Genomic DNA, 13,713 nt, shown 5'->3' with positions numbered 1-13,713 from the left:
ACCTGGTTACAGAGATGTGACTTTGTCCTCACCCACAACTACGCCTCATTCAGAGACAATTTGTATCTTCAAGTCAGTGGCACAGCCATGGGCACCCATGGCACCACAATATGCCAACGACTTTATGGCTGACTTTGAACAACATTTCCTCAAATCTCGCCCCTTAGCACTCTTACTTTACTCACGCCACATCAATGAAATCTACATCATGTGGACTCACGGGAAAGAGACCCTTGAAGAATTTCACAGGGATTTCAACAAATTCCACCCCACCATCAACCTCAGCCTGGATCAGTCCTCACAAGAGATCCACTTCTTTGACATCACAGTACAATTAAATAATGGATAAATTCCCACCACTATATATTGGAAACCTACCAACTGCTACACTTACCTTCATGCCCCTTGCTTCCATCCTAGACACATTTCTCAATCTACTGTATACAGCCAAGCCCTAAGATACAACCAGATTTACTCCTAGCCCACAGACAGAGACAAACTCCTACAGGATCTATACAGAGCATTAATAAAACTGAAATACCCACCTGGAGAAGTGAAAAAACAGATCAATAGAGCCAAAAAAGTACCCAGACATGAACTACTTCAAGATAGGTCCCAAAAGAGAAAACAACGGAATTCCACTTGCCATCAACTACAGTCCACAACTTAAACCCCTCCAATGTATTATCAACAATCTACAACCTAACCTGGAAAATGACCCCTCACTCTCAAAGGCCTTGAGGAAAAGGCCAATCCTCACCTACAGACAACCCCTAATCTCAAGCAAATTCTTTCCAATAACCATGCAACACACCTCCATCATAATCATCCAGGAACCCACCCCTACAATCAGCCCAGGTGACAACTGTGCCCACATATCTACACCAGTAATCTCATCAATGGACTCTACCACATCAGCCACCAAATCTGAGGCTCATTTAACTGCACATCCACTAATGTGATCTATGCCATCAAATGCCAACAATGCCCCACTGCCATGTATATTGGCCAAACTGGACAGTCTCTGTCTGAAAGAATTAATGGACACAAATCAGATATCCGAAAAGGCAATACACAAAAACCTGTTAGAGAACACTTTAATCTATCTAGACACTCATTAATGGATCTCCAAGTCACCATTTTGTTTCAGACAAATTCCACAAGCCAAATACACAGAGAAGGACTGGAACTTATCTTCATTTACAAGTTTAATTCTCATGCAAATGTTATGAAAAAAGACATTGGCTGGCTTGCACATTACTTTCCACATCCTACGACTTAATCTACCAACCAAACAATGGAGGTGCTAATGTTTCTTACCAGCCTCTTGTAACTATTTAGTCTTTAAGGTGCTACTAGACGATTTGTTGTTTTTACGTTTTTCCTGTTACAGACTAACTCAGCTACATATCTGAAGATTATCTGTTCTTCTTTTTTCCTCCTTCCCTTCTTTTTTCCTCCTTTTTCTTTCTCTTTTTTTTCTTCTTCCCTCTCCCTCCTTCCCTTATTTATTCTTGGATCTGGACTTCTAACACTCCTGTCATCTGAAGAAGTGGGTTGTGCCCCATGAAAGCTCATCATACCATCTACATGTTTGGTTAGTCCTTAAGGTGCTACTAGTCTATTGTTGTTTTTTAAGTTTTTCCTGTTCCAGACTAACTTGGCTACACCTCTGAAGCTTGATAACTTATACAGAAAGACCAGACTTGCTAGGGCTATGAACTATCAAGCCAAGGGTTGCCAACCCAGTCCCCCACAGATAGTGGGGCTGTTCCAGCTGGCCAGGATCCTGCCATACTGTGGGCAGTGGGGCTGCTCTGGCCGCCAGGGTCCTACCACACCACAGGTTCCGGGGCTTCTGCAACTGGCTGGGGTCCTGCCGTGCCACACCATGGGTGGCAGGGCTGCTCCAGCCAGCTTGGGTGCCTCTGCGCTGTGGGGCTACTCCAGCCAGCTGTGGCTTCTCTGGGCCAAGGGCGGGGGGCTGCTCCAGCTAGCCGGAGTCCTGTCATCCGGGCCAGTAACGGCTGTTATTTCTAAATAACTTTGCTGTGTAGACATACCCTTAGGGAGTATTAGGAAAGAGATAAAAAATAAAACAGAAAAATATCAAAATGACACTGTATAAATCCATGGGTGTGCCTGCACCTTGAATATTGTGTGCAGTTCTGGTTGCCCCCATCTCAAAAAAGATATAGTGGATCTAGAAAATGTTCAGAGCAGGGCAGCAAAAATGATCAAAAGTATGGAACAACTTTCATATGAGGAGAGACTAAAAAGATTAGGGCTCTTCAGTTTAGAAGAAAGATTACTAAAGGGAGATATAACAGAGGTTTATAAAATCATGAATGGTATGGAGACATGATATTGGGCAAATTTGACCCACTATGGCAGCTCTGATGTTCTTATAGTTTGGGTTGCACAATATAACAATTAGCCTCTTATGCAGTTACTTTCCCTGAAAAAATTATTAAAATGTACACTTGTAGGTAAAGACCTATTAAATATTCCTCTTTCCCCATTATGATCTTTCTTTAAAGGTTAGACTGCATGTTTCAGGCCTTCTTCCCCCCTCCCATGCTAAGCAGTGACTCATATTTCCTGTCTCATGCATCTCTACTGTACCCAGGTAATCATTGATCACTTGGGAAAATTCTTTCATGAGGCACTGCACAAGAAAAGCTTAAAACTTACACCTCAGAGTGAAAAACGTAAAAAACGACAAATAAACTAGTAGGATTATAAAGTCTAACAAAACATGAAGATAGTATCATGAGCTTTTGTAGGCACAACCCACTGTGTCACCTGAAGAAGTGGGTTGTGCCCATGAAAGCTCATGATACCATCTAAATGTTTTGTTAGTCTTTAAGGTGCTACTAGTCTATTTGTTGGTTTTTAAGTTTTTATGTCTACACTGCATTCCTCTTTCAAGAGAGGAATGCAAATGCAGACAAACGAAATTGCAAATGAAGCACGGATTTGAATTTCCCATGCTTCATTTGCATAATCGTGTCTGGTCACTATTTCGAAATAAAAAATGCCATGTAGATGCAGTTATTTTGAAAGAAACCCTTTCTTTTGAAATAACCCTTACACCTTAAAAATGAGGAATGCAGTGTAGACACATCCGAATTCCAGACTAACGCAGCTACCGCTCTGAAGCTTTAGCTCAGAGTGAAGAGAGACTAATGTTAAGTAATCATTGCACCCTACTGATTCTGGGCTGCTCCAATATCCATAGCACTATGGAGCTGCTTAACTTATAGCAAAAGTGCTGTCCACAGTCTCTGCACCACTATGTACCACCACCTAATTCCTCTTGTCCATTATGCTCCTGTCCTACTCTGGGCCCCCTTGCATTAGAGCTTGCTAAAGAGTCCTTGGATGACAGCATGCATGTGTCAACTTGAATGCTTTTCAAGTAACACAATTTGACAATTGAAGTCTTCTTAGTTTGTATTACGGCTAACAATCTTTGGGGAGAAAAGCTTTTCTACCACAACATTCTTACCATTGGAAAAGATTAATGTATACAAATAAAGTGACTGACCATATGAATGTTTATTTAGAGACTGCAGAACAGATCCCATTGCTGCTGAGTGTAGTGGAAGTAGTCCCATTGCTTTAAAAGGGACTTCACTTCTCACATCCATAAAAGTTATTTGTATGAGCAAGTGTGTGCAGGGTTGCACTTTAGATACGTGTGGGTATGAGTGAAAACAAAACTTTGGCTTGAGATAACAGGATTGCAGTCATAGAGCGAGCTGGCACATGCCTTATGAAAGAAAACTTAACTTAGGGTTAACCCTGCACTTTTGTATTGCCTCAGCAAACTTCACCTGGGGCCTGGTGGGACTTGTAGGAGATGCTGCTAAGCTCCACTTAGGCACAAATTGATTGAGACATCATGTAAAACAAGGTATGTTGACAGTGATCTTAGTAATATTAAAATTAATTTAACTTTTTTCTTTTCACCAGTACCTGATCTTGACATCTCTAGTAAAAAATATAAAGAGGAGCATTTGTTTTTAAAATGAGTAATGCTGCTAAGACAGAGCAGTGTCCTTGTCTCAGCTCTGAGGCAAGGCTTCAGTTGTTGAATTACATTACTTGAAAGGCACCCACCATTCAGGTTTATTAAAAAAGTCTTTCCAATTAACCAAACAGCTGTTTGGGATTACAAAAACAACCACATAAATGATCAGAGCCATACATTGGCTATTAGACATGCAAAGATTTTCACCTCTCTTCAGAGCAAGATGTTCTGACATTCTCCTAGCCAACTTACAGGACTCAGGATCCCATTTTATGAAGTTAAACTACTTTAGTCAGTGACCTTTAAGATTAGCAGTTTGGGGAATTTCCTCTGTTGCATCTTGTTTCATTCATCATCCAATTGAATCAGTTGTTTTAAAACAACTATGTTTGCAAAATGTGCTTTTCAAAACTTGAACAAAAGAAATGAAATTGACGAAGGCTCCTTATTTATACTGTGAGGCTGTGCATGATATTTTCATAATATGATATCAGAAGAAACTAACTGCACCATCAATAAGCATATGGAGACAAGTGCTAATGCTGTGTAGAAGTGGGAAAGATGTACAGTTTCAGAGAAATTGTGGAGTTACATTTTGAAAGGGAAAAAAATCTGAATTTTTCTCTAAAGAAAAAAATGAACAAAGAAATATTGAAACATGATTCTTTTCAGTGTTTGCTAAGATATTTAAAGATCTGATATTGTACATTAATAAAACACACACATACTAAACTATTCAATCAGATAGGAGGTCATTCAGTGACATTGCAGGACATGGATTTGTGCAATCAATTCATAGATTGTGTTCTGTTTACATTGTTATGTGAATCAGTGCACCCAATAATGGACAATGTTAGACAATAATAAAATGCAAAGCACACCCATTCAAATGTGAAAACATATGAAAAAGACAAATCATTGAACAGAAGTGGCCTAAAGCAAGGTGACATGAAAAGGAAGAAATTCTGGGCTTGTTCCTGCAATCCCAACACATCCCAACAATCCCAACAAAACTGCTGTTGAAATCAATAGGAGATGATATTTCAGGCACTCGTCCGCATTCAGGAGAGAAAGGTTCAATTCCCTGTTCTGTGATATGCTGACTATAATCAAGTCACCAATTCTTTGTGCTTCAGATCCCATTTGTAAAAAAGGGATACTAATAGTTTGGGGGTTGTACTATCTATTGAATGGGATTTTCAAAAGCACCCTACATTTGTTTACTCTGCTTCTACTGAAGTCAGTAGAAGTTTTACCATTCACTTTAATGGGAGCAGAGTTAGGGGAATGCTGATCACTTTTGAAAATTCCACCTGTGAACAGTAAGCTCTTTGGGGGTAGGAGACTTCCTTTCCTATGGGAATGTATAGCAACACCACAATGGGGCCTCTAGGCACTGTTATAATACAAATGCTAAGTAATACTATATAGGGAGGCTATATCAGATCATATCTTCTGTCACAGCAGGCAGCATGCCTGCTGCCCGATAATGTATGAATGTGTATATGCTTTGTAGGAGGTATATGTATGCCACTTTATTAATGTACAGTATCAGATCAATTTCTGTGGTACTGGTGCATTTGGAGCACCTGTCAACAGCTCTGAGTTGTGTTGGATCCAGTGCTGATCTTTAGAAACAGGCAGAACCTAACAGATCGGTAGTGTGGAAGAGAACCTACCCTAAAATTTACAATTAAGAGGGACACAGGCAAATCTCCCATCTAACTTGGCTGACACTGATAAGTGTGCGCAATACACTGATAAGTGTGAGCAAGGGATATTCATTATGCAATGTGGCAGACTTTTGGCAGATATTGTAAGAACATACAAACCAAACCAGGAAGAGAATAACACAGAAGAGTGGAAAATTAAGTTCATAAATGAAAAACATGTATGATATTTCTAAGGAGACACCCAGACATGTTACCAATCAGTCAAACAAAAAAATGCAAGAATTTATTAATCTTAATAGGACTTAATTGTTACATAACTAATGAACGAATAGCTTTTATTATAAGTAAAAAATGTCTTTTCGCTGCAAAACTTCTTGTCCAATGAATGGAAGCATAAAAGAACATACAGCAGGATATATAGCAGGTTGCTTAGAGAGAGAATGAACATTTTCAAATATACAGGCCTAGCAGGCTGAACACACAGAAAATTGTACTGTATTCTTTTGGCCTCATTTTCTAGCTCCTAGACCTCAAGAATTGTCTTCTTGATCAATTGAGATTTCCCAGGATGCACTAGGCTAGAGACTCACCTAACCGCTGATAGGTGCTGCCATAGAGAGTTGGGCAATAGGTAAAAGATATATCAGTTCATAGCAATAGATTCAAAGATTCCAAGATCAGAAGGGACTATTGTTATCATCTGGTCTGACTTCCTGTACAACCCAGGCTTTAGAACTTTCCAAAAATAATTCCTAGAACAGAACTTTTAGAAAAACATCAAATCTTCATTTAGAATGGTCAGTGATAGAGAATCCACTATGACTCTTGGTAAATTATTTTAATGGTTAAAATGCTATGACTCTTGGCAAATTATTTCAGTGATTAAAACAGTGAGTCAGTATGGTATAATCCTCTAAAATTACCATTTTAGTAAAAATACAATATTTACAAATATGTTAAGGAAATAAACATAATAGTTTTCAAATGTGATGAAATTCTAGTTGAGTAAGTCTATTGACAATTCTACTGATCAGAGTAAGGTTGGGATATTTTTCTAGGCCCTCCTTTCCCAAATATTGATTTACCCATAACAACAAGCATTAATTTTTGTCTTGTTACTTCTATATTTTTCTTAGTCATACCCATTCATATGCCTAATGCAAAAAATCTTATTCTCTATTTATATCCCTATAACAATATCTCATCTATTGATGGGACTTAGATTCACAATTCTAATTATACATATTGACGGTATAATATATGACATTATAGTGAGCATAATGTCCAGTACACAGTCATTCACTATATTCTCTGGTTGATTTTATACACCAGTCAGATGCAACTGTACATATGGTCCCATGAGGAGTACATCCTGTATTCTTTCCCCTTCAGTAATGCCATAAATACAGCTACAAGGAAAGTACTGAACATAAAGTAACTATGTCATTTTAATGAATAATGCCACCGATTTTAGTTGTCTAGATTCATTCTTTTTATAACATGTTGAACAAAGGGAGGTTATATGCTGAAATAGTACATAGTATTTGTCTTTCTTCAGATAGGTGAATACTTTCATGGGCAATTCCTCCATGAGAGTTTCCTAAATGGCATTTTTGTTATTTGTTATTGGCATCTGGTTATTGAGGGGATCTATAGACTAACATGTGAATACACTGAGAGATCTCTCTCTATATCCTACAAGCCAGAGTGTGATGCGTAGGCTCAGGACTATTTAATGAGAATAAGGTACCAGAACCTGAATTCAGATGGACAATGTCAGCAACTAAGAGGATGGAGGAAACACTTTCTAATGTCTCCGAAGTTGTAACTGTAGCATAAGCAGGTTGTTGGGAAGGAAGTTCTCCTTTCCTTGTCCCGCACTACAATACCAACCAGTCCCAGGGCAGTAGTATCTGACAAAAGCTGTGTCTTAAGGCTGAATCTTGTGTAAAATATTAATTGGGTGTTGAAGTGCTTATAATTCCCTTTTCTTGTTGGATCAGCATTTCTTCCTGCCTATATTTCAAACCAGGGCTCAAGTATTATATATAACAATGAATCATACCATCAACTCTAGATGTTATTACAGACAGTAAATAATTCAAGTTGGTATATCATTTTTGATAGATACAGATGCAGATACAAATTTTGTATCTAGAACCTTGTAAATTTGCAGATATCTGCTTTATATCCACAGTTATCTGCATCTGTGGTTGTGGATGCAGATAGCTGCGGCTCATTTTTGCACTTACAGATGCAGATGTGGATACAAAATACTGTATCCAGGCAGAGCTCTATATATCTAAAACCAACTCCAGGTATTATGGATAGGGAGGCAGGTGAGTGGGAGGGAGGATATGTCAAGCAATTAGGATAGCTTCTGCTCTCAGTTACATCAGTGTAAATCTTGAGAAACTCCATTGAAGGGTGCAGAGATAGGACACAAAGATAGAAGTCTGGCTGTTATATACTGTTTTATCCTTTTACTAGAAGCATTAGGCTAAATTCTGCCCTAACTTGCAGCCTTTTAGGACTCTCTCTCTTCCACCCAAAAACCTGTTTTTCATTTCCAATACTTGATTTGAAAGAACATTTACAATTTCTCTTTTTAAAATGTAATGACATGAGATTCCTTTTCTAGCCCCTATCCTGAAATCCACCTTTATCTGCTTCTTTAAGTCTCAGTATTTTGGCAATTGAAAACTCACAAAAACCCAACAAAACCCCTTATGAAGCAATCTGGATTTAGCAAGAAAGCTTTGACGACTTTGGCTCAGCAAAGTTAGTTATCCTGGTTAATTGAATCGATGGTGACAGCTGTAATTACCAGAGATGAGATTGCCTGTACTGTAATTACACTTCAATCTTCAGTGTTAGCTGGACTTCAGAACACATACCGTAGAGTCTCCCAGCTAGGAACAGGTTAAGGAAAACATGGTATTTCTGTGATAATCATATTTGTTATTGTATAGGATAAAAATATATGGCAGCAGCTAAAAGAATTGTTAATCTGAAGCAGCTTGCTGATTCAAAGGGACTTATCCACAAAGCCTTTTTACTACGTGGTTTCTTAAGATAACCACAGTACAGAGTAACTAAAGTTTTTCATCTAAATAATTACTAGCGATTCAGCACATTGCAAATGCCAGTGTTTGTGCTGATATTCTTGGACATAGCCTTATAAAATATCAGTGTTTATAAAATTAAGAACATCTCCTTTCAAAAACACACATTACATCTATCTGCCTGTCTATCCATCTATCTATCTTAGGGTACATCTACCCAGCAACATTATTTCAAAATAACTAGTGTTATTTTGAAATAACTTAGTCCATGTCTACACAGAAGGCAGTTACTTTGAAATGTCAAAATATTGTGAAGCTGAAGGACTTCTTACTCTGACTCCTGTAATCCTCATTGTATGAGGAGTAAGGGAAGTTGGAGGAAGAGTGCTCTATTTCAAATAAATGCTGTGTAAACACTCCCAATTTCAAAATAAGCTATTTTGAAATAAGTTACACAATTGACTTAGCTCAATTTGGGTAGTTTATTCTGAGATAAGCCCTGCTGTGTAGTCGCACCCTTAGAGATTTGAGTATCTATCTGTCTGTGAGTCCATTTCTTCAAAAACTCCTCCTAAACAATAATGGCTAGCACTAAATTTTGTATGCAGCTTCCTCGTATCCTAATTTAAAGCAAGGCCAGGGTTTGGTTCTGCCAGGAAAATGGGTTGTGCTTGGTATTCACTTGTTTTCCATAAAATGGAAAGGGCAGGGAGGGATGTGATACAGCACAGTTACAACAGGGGGTAATGAGTGCAGGGAACAGTTATACTGCAAAGTGGCCACTGGGGGCAGCCACACCAGGAAGGGAGTGGCCAGCGAGGGATGGGGATCACTATCTTGCCAGCCACTAGCCCAAGTAAGTGGCTTCCCAGCCCCAAACCCTTCACCCCTTAGCCCCAGGACCAGACCCAGGGGGAAAGCCCTACTGATCACACTGCTGTGCCCTTCCCTCCCAGAAGCACCACTGAGGCCAGGCAGCATAGTCCTGCCCACGTGCCCCCATAGGAGCCACAACTGCCCTCACCCAGCAATGCTGGGCTGCTCAAAGTGGCCATGCCTGGCCACCCAGTGCTGTCCCCCTCTCCCTTCTTGGGTTGGGTCCTGAGACTACGTCTACACTACAAGGTTTTTGTGCAAAAACCAGCGGAGTGTCCACATCTCAAATACTCTTTTGCACAAGGAAATCGACAGTAAAATGGCAGAACAGAGGGCTTTTTGCAGTGTAGGTATACCTCCTTCTACGAGACATAACTCCTTTTTGCGCTACAGCTGTTGCACAAAAAGGCATGTGTGGACACTTTGCAGAGGTTTCTTGTGCAAATACAGCCTATCCAAAAAAGCACAGGTGCTTTGATGGCCATTCTATGAATGGCCATCAGAGATTTCTTGCTCAAGAGCATCCATGCAGTGTGGACACTCTCTTACACAAGAAGACTATAATGTAGACATAGCCTGAGAGTACCGCGGGGGCGGGCCTGCCTGGGTCTCCCCACCCCTATACTCCCTGAGCTGGACCCAGGGAATTCCTGCAAGAGGCCTCCACAGCTAACTAGGGTGGCTAGTGTAGACATATCCCTAGTTATTCTAGTTTTCTTTGTTTACTTCTCCCTTACAGAACATATCTCACCTTTCACTTACAACAGTCTCAATGTAACCTCAACGATCTAATTTCAAGGCTCTAAATGTTTTTCTCCTCTATGGTATTGTTACCGAATCTTATCTTAAATGCATGCCTGTTGGGTTGCCAGCCCTCCAGGATTGCCTGGCATCTCCCAGAATTGGCATCAATCTCCCAGTGACCAGTGAAATCAATGCTAGACATTTTAATGGGATATTTTAAGAAAATCACATTATATCATGTTGGGGGAAAAAATCTTCTGAAATAGCTTCAACAATATCAGCGCTATCAACCCTAGCCTTGATTTTCAATATCCAATAAGATATTAAAACTCCAGTGCAAGTACTAATTGCTTCAATATATAGCTCTTTTCCTCAGGTTAAAATGAAATAGTTTATTAGTTCTCTTTTTTAAAAAGCTCAGTTTTGCATTTGAAAAATGCAAGATCAAGAAAATTATGCACGCAAATGCTTAATGTCACTCATGTGACTATTCCCATCAAGGTCAATATAATTGTAGGTTTAAAGTTAAACATGCTTATTGCCTTGCTAGACTGACACTTCAGGAATTTCCAGAAATGTTAATATTATATGTGCAAACCAGATGCTGCCCATTTTGGATAACCTTTCAGTTTAGTAACAATTGAGCAAAGTGTCCTTTGTTCATACCTCAGCTTTCACATAGTGACAATCAAATAGTTGTTGAAAATGTCTTGATCGCATATTCTGGGACTGAAAAATCTTGTTAATTAGGCAGTACTGCTGAAGCCGTGTCTGAACTGCATTGCAAACCATAATAAAATATGACATTACAGTGGTATGTAAAGACAACCTGCTTTAAAAACAACAACTCAAGAATAGATTTCCTTGAAGGGGCACTGCTGTACTACAGAGACTTTAAAAATACCATTGTCATCATGGGATCTAGCTACCCAGATTGCCAACTCTGTTTCATTACAGGATTAATCAGACTGGAAAACCAAAGACAAAAACTGCCTCTCTGTTGCTAAAGATCTGAGTATTCAGCCACTTCATTTCATTTTATGTTTGGCTTCCCAGTTCACAAAAACAAACAGAAAAAAGTAACTTTGGGGGACTCCAGAACACTCACACAAATGTACTGAGATCTTCTTTGTCACAGCAGAAATACATAAAAGGCTGATATAAGTTCTGAACCACACTGTTCCAATGCAATGAAAGTTATAGCAATGCTTACCTTTCTCAGGGGACTGTCTCTTCAGTAATAAAACTACAGAGGTAAAACAAAAAAGGGAAATAGGTCAATTCACATAATTATATTTGTTGAGTAAATGCATTTGTGTTGACTTTGACATGACACTATTACCTTAGTTACAAATGAATTATTTTGCTAAAGTTTTCTAACTAATTCAGTGGATAGTTTTCCTCAGCTACTTTTTACAGTATTTGTTCAAAAACATTCAAAAAAGCTTGCTGTTAGTAACTTGCTGAGTTTGCAAAGCACATTCCTTATTTCCAACTCACTCAGCAAGCTTAGAACAAAGCACACAGATGGATGTGCTATTTTGATGCAATTAAATGTATATATAGATATTCTTACTATACTTTTAGAGCTGGTATTGAAACATTTAGTTTAGAAATAACACTGAGATGATCAGTGTTGCAGGAGCTTTAATTATTGTCAAAATATGTACACATTTTCCTGAGATCCTGTTTTTGGCTTGAAGACTTTCTGTCCTTAATCAAAAAGAAATACTTTTGCACAATTAAAAAAAATCCTTCATAGAAAATAACCCAATGTGCCCTAAAAATAGCTATTTTAACACTGAATATGAGAGAAAATATTGAAATAGTTTGAAGTCCAAATAAATGTTTAAAGTAATGAGGTTGATAAATTTTATTTAGAATATCTTCTACAAGGCAATAGTGATGCCTCTGTAAATGTTATTGTTTTAAATTTGAGATATATATGCATTCACAGGATAATTTACCTCAAAAACTAAAAAGCATTGAAGTATGTTAAAATCCTTTTACTTAAAAATAAGTATTTGTATTTCATATTCTGCTGCTGAAAACAAAGCTTGCAATGTCCTGCATACATCAAATATAATCAAAGCAAAGTGACCAAATCTTTTATCATCATGTACATATACATCAACTTATTTGTGCAAATTAGGGAAGTTTTGATGAATGCTAAAAAACTAGGGTTGTCTCTTAATAAAGCAGAAACATGTATCACAAATGGAAAAAGTGTTTCTTTTTGTATTATGAACTTTGAAGTAATCTTCTCTCAATTTTAGAATTAACCTTTGATTCAATGAGGACAATTCCCTCAAGCAATATCTACACTAAGGCTGAATCACCTTTATAGTTTAACTTTTATGTATGTATAAGAAAATGTTCTAATCCTCCAATACCTTTGATACTTTTAGTCTGATCCTTTGAAAAATCTCTCCATTTAAAAATTAAAACTGAAAGGCAAAAGTAAAATTATTTGCTTATATGATTATTAGATTCAATTTTGTCTGAGTAGTCCTGGAACACAGGAAATTTGATGTACTATGAATCCAGACCATATGAAAAAACAGTCCATCTACCAGGACCAAGAGTTTAGTGTGGTGTAATCAGAAGGACACACCAACTTTTCCATGAGCTATAAGATGATGAGGCTAAGGTTTAATTATTACATACCTATATCCAGCTACTCATCACCGTGACTTGTCACAAAACTGTCTAGACAAAATTTATTGCTATAACTAATACTATTCTCTTAAAGCAAAAAAAAAAAAAAAAAAAAATTTTTTAAATTATGACATGCCATATGGTGACACTCAGTAATAATAGAATGCAAAATTTTTACAAGATGTCCATCTGATTTCCCACTCACTTACTCCAGTATACACCAGGAATAACATCACTGAAGCCAATAGCATTGCGCCAATGTAAACCAGTGCAAATGTGAGAAGAATCAGGCCCTTATAGCCAGCATAGAAGGCAGTATCCTACATCTATAGGTATACACAAAATGTAAACTATCCAGTATGCTACATCTATAGGTATACACAAAAGGTAAAAATCTGACAAACAAAACTCTATGTATGTTTTCAAAGAATTATCCTCGCCATTACTGAATATATAGCTATGCTTTCTATAAAAAAATCTGGTTAAGAATTACTATTCTAAGTGGTTGAGTTACAGTGGGTCCTGTGCAGTAATTAGTATCTAAATACAGTGTAATTAAAGGGCTAATGTCAGATATATCCACCACTAACAGAGACAGAAAAAATATACAATTTTAAAATTGATAGTGGAAAATATTTATAAATGCAGATATGAGAGGATT

The 13,713-nt window shown here is 37.9% G+C and overlaps 1 protein-coding gene across 3 annotated transcripts in view; it reads right to left on the bottom strand.

Annotated features, from left to right (window-relative positions):
- SEMA6D (semaphorin 6D) overlaps positions 1-13,713 on the bottom strand; it is a 365,529-nt gene that overhangs the window by 84,593 nt on the left and 267,223 nt on the right. For all 3 annotated transcript variants that reach the window (XM_075897219.2, XM_075897218.2, XM_075897220.2), the window contains one exon: positions 11,608-11,640. The gene's annotated coding sequence lies outside the window, so the exon portion shown is untranslated. The remainder of the gene's footprint in view (positions 1-11,607; positions 11,641-13,713) is intronic.

Source organism: Pelodiscus sinensis, chromosome 14 (genome assembly GCF_052426305.1).
Source record: "Pelodiscus sinensis isolate ZL-2025 chromosome 14, ASM5242630v1, whole genome shotgun sequence".
NCBI lineage: Eukaryota > Metazoa > Chordata > Testudines > Trionychidae > Pelodiscus > Pelodiscus sinensis.
The sequence above is the reverse complement of the archived record's forward strand: the minus strand, read 5'-3'. Positions and strand labels throughout refer to the sequence as shown.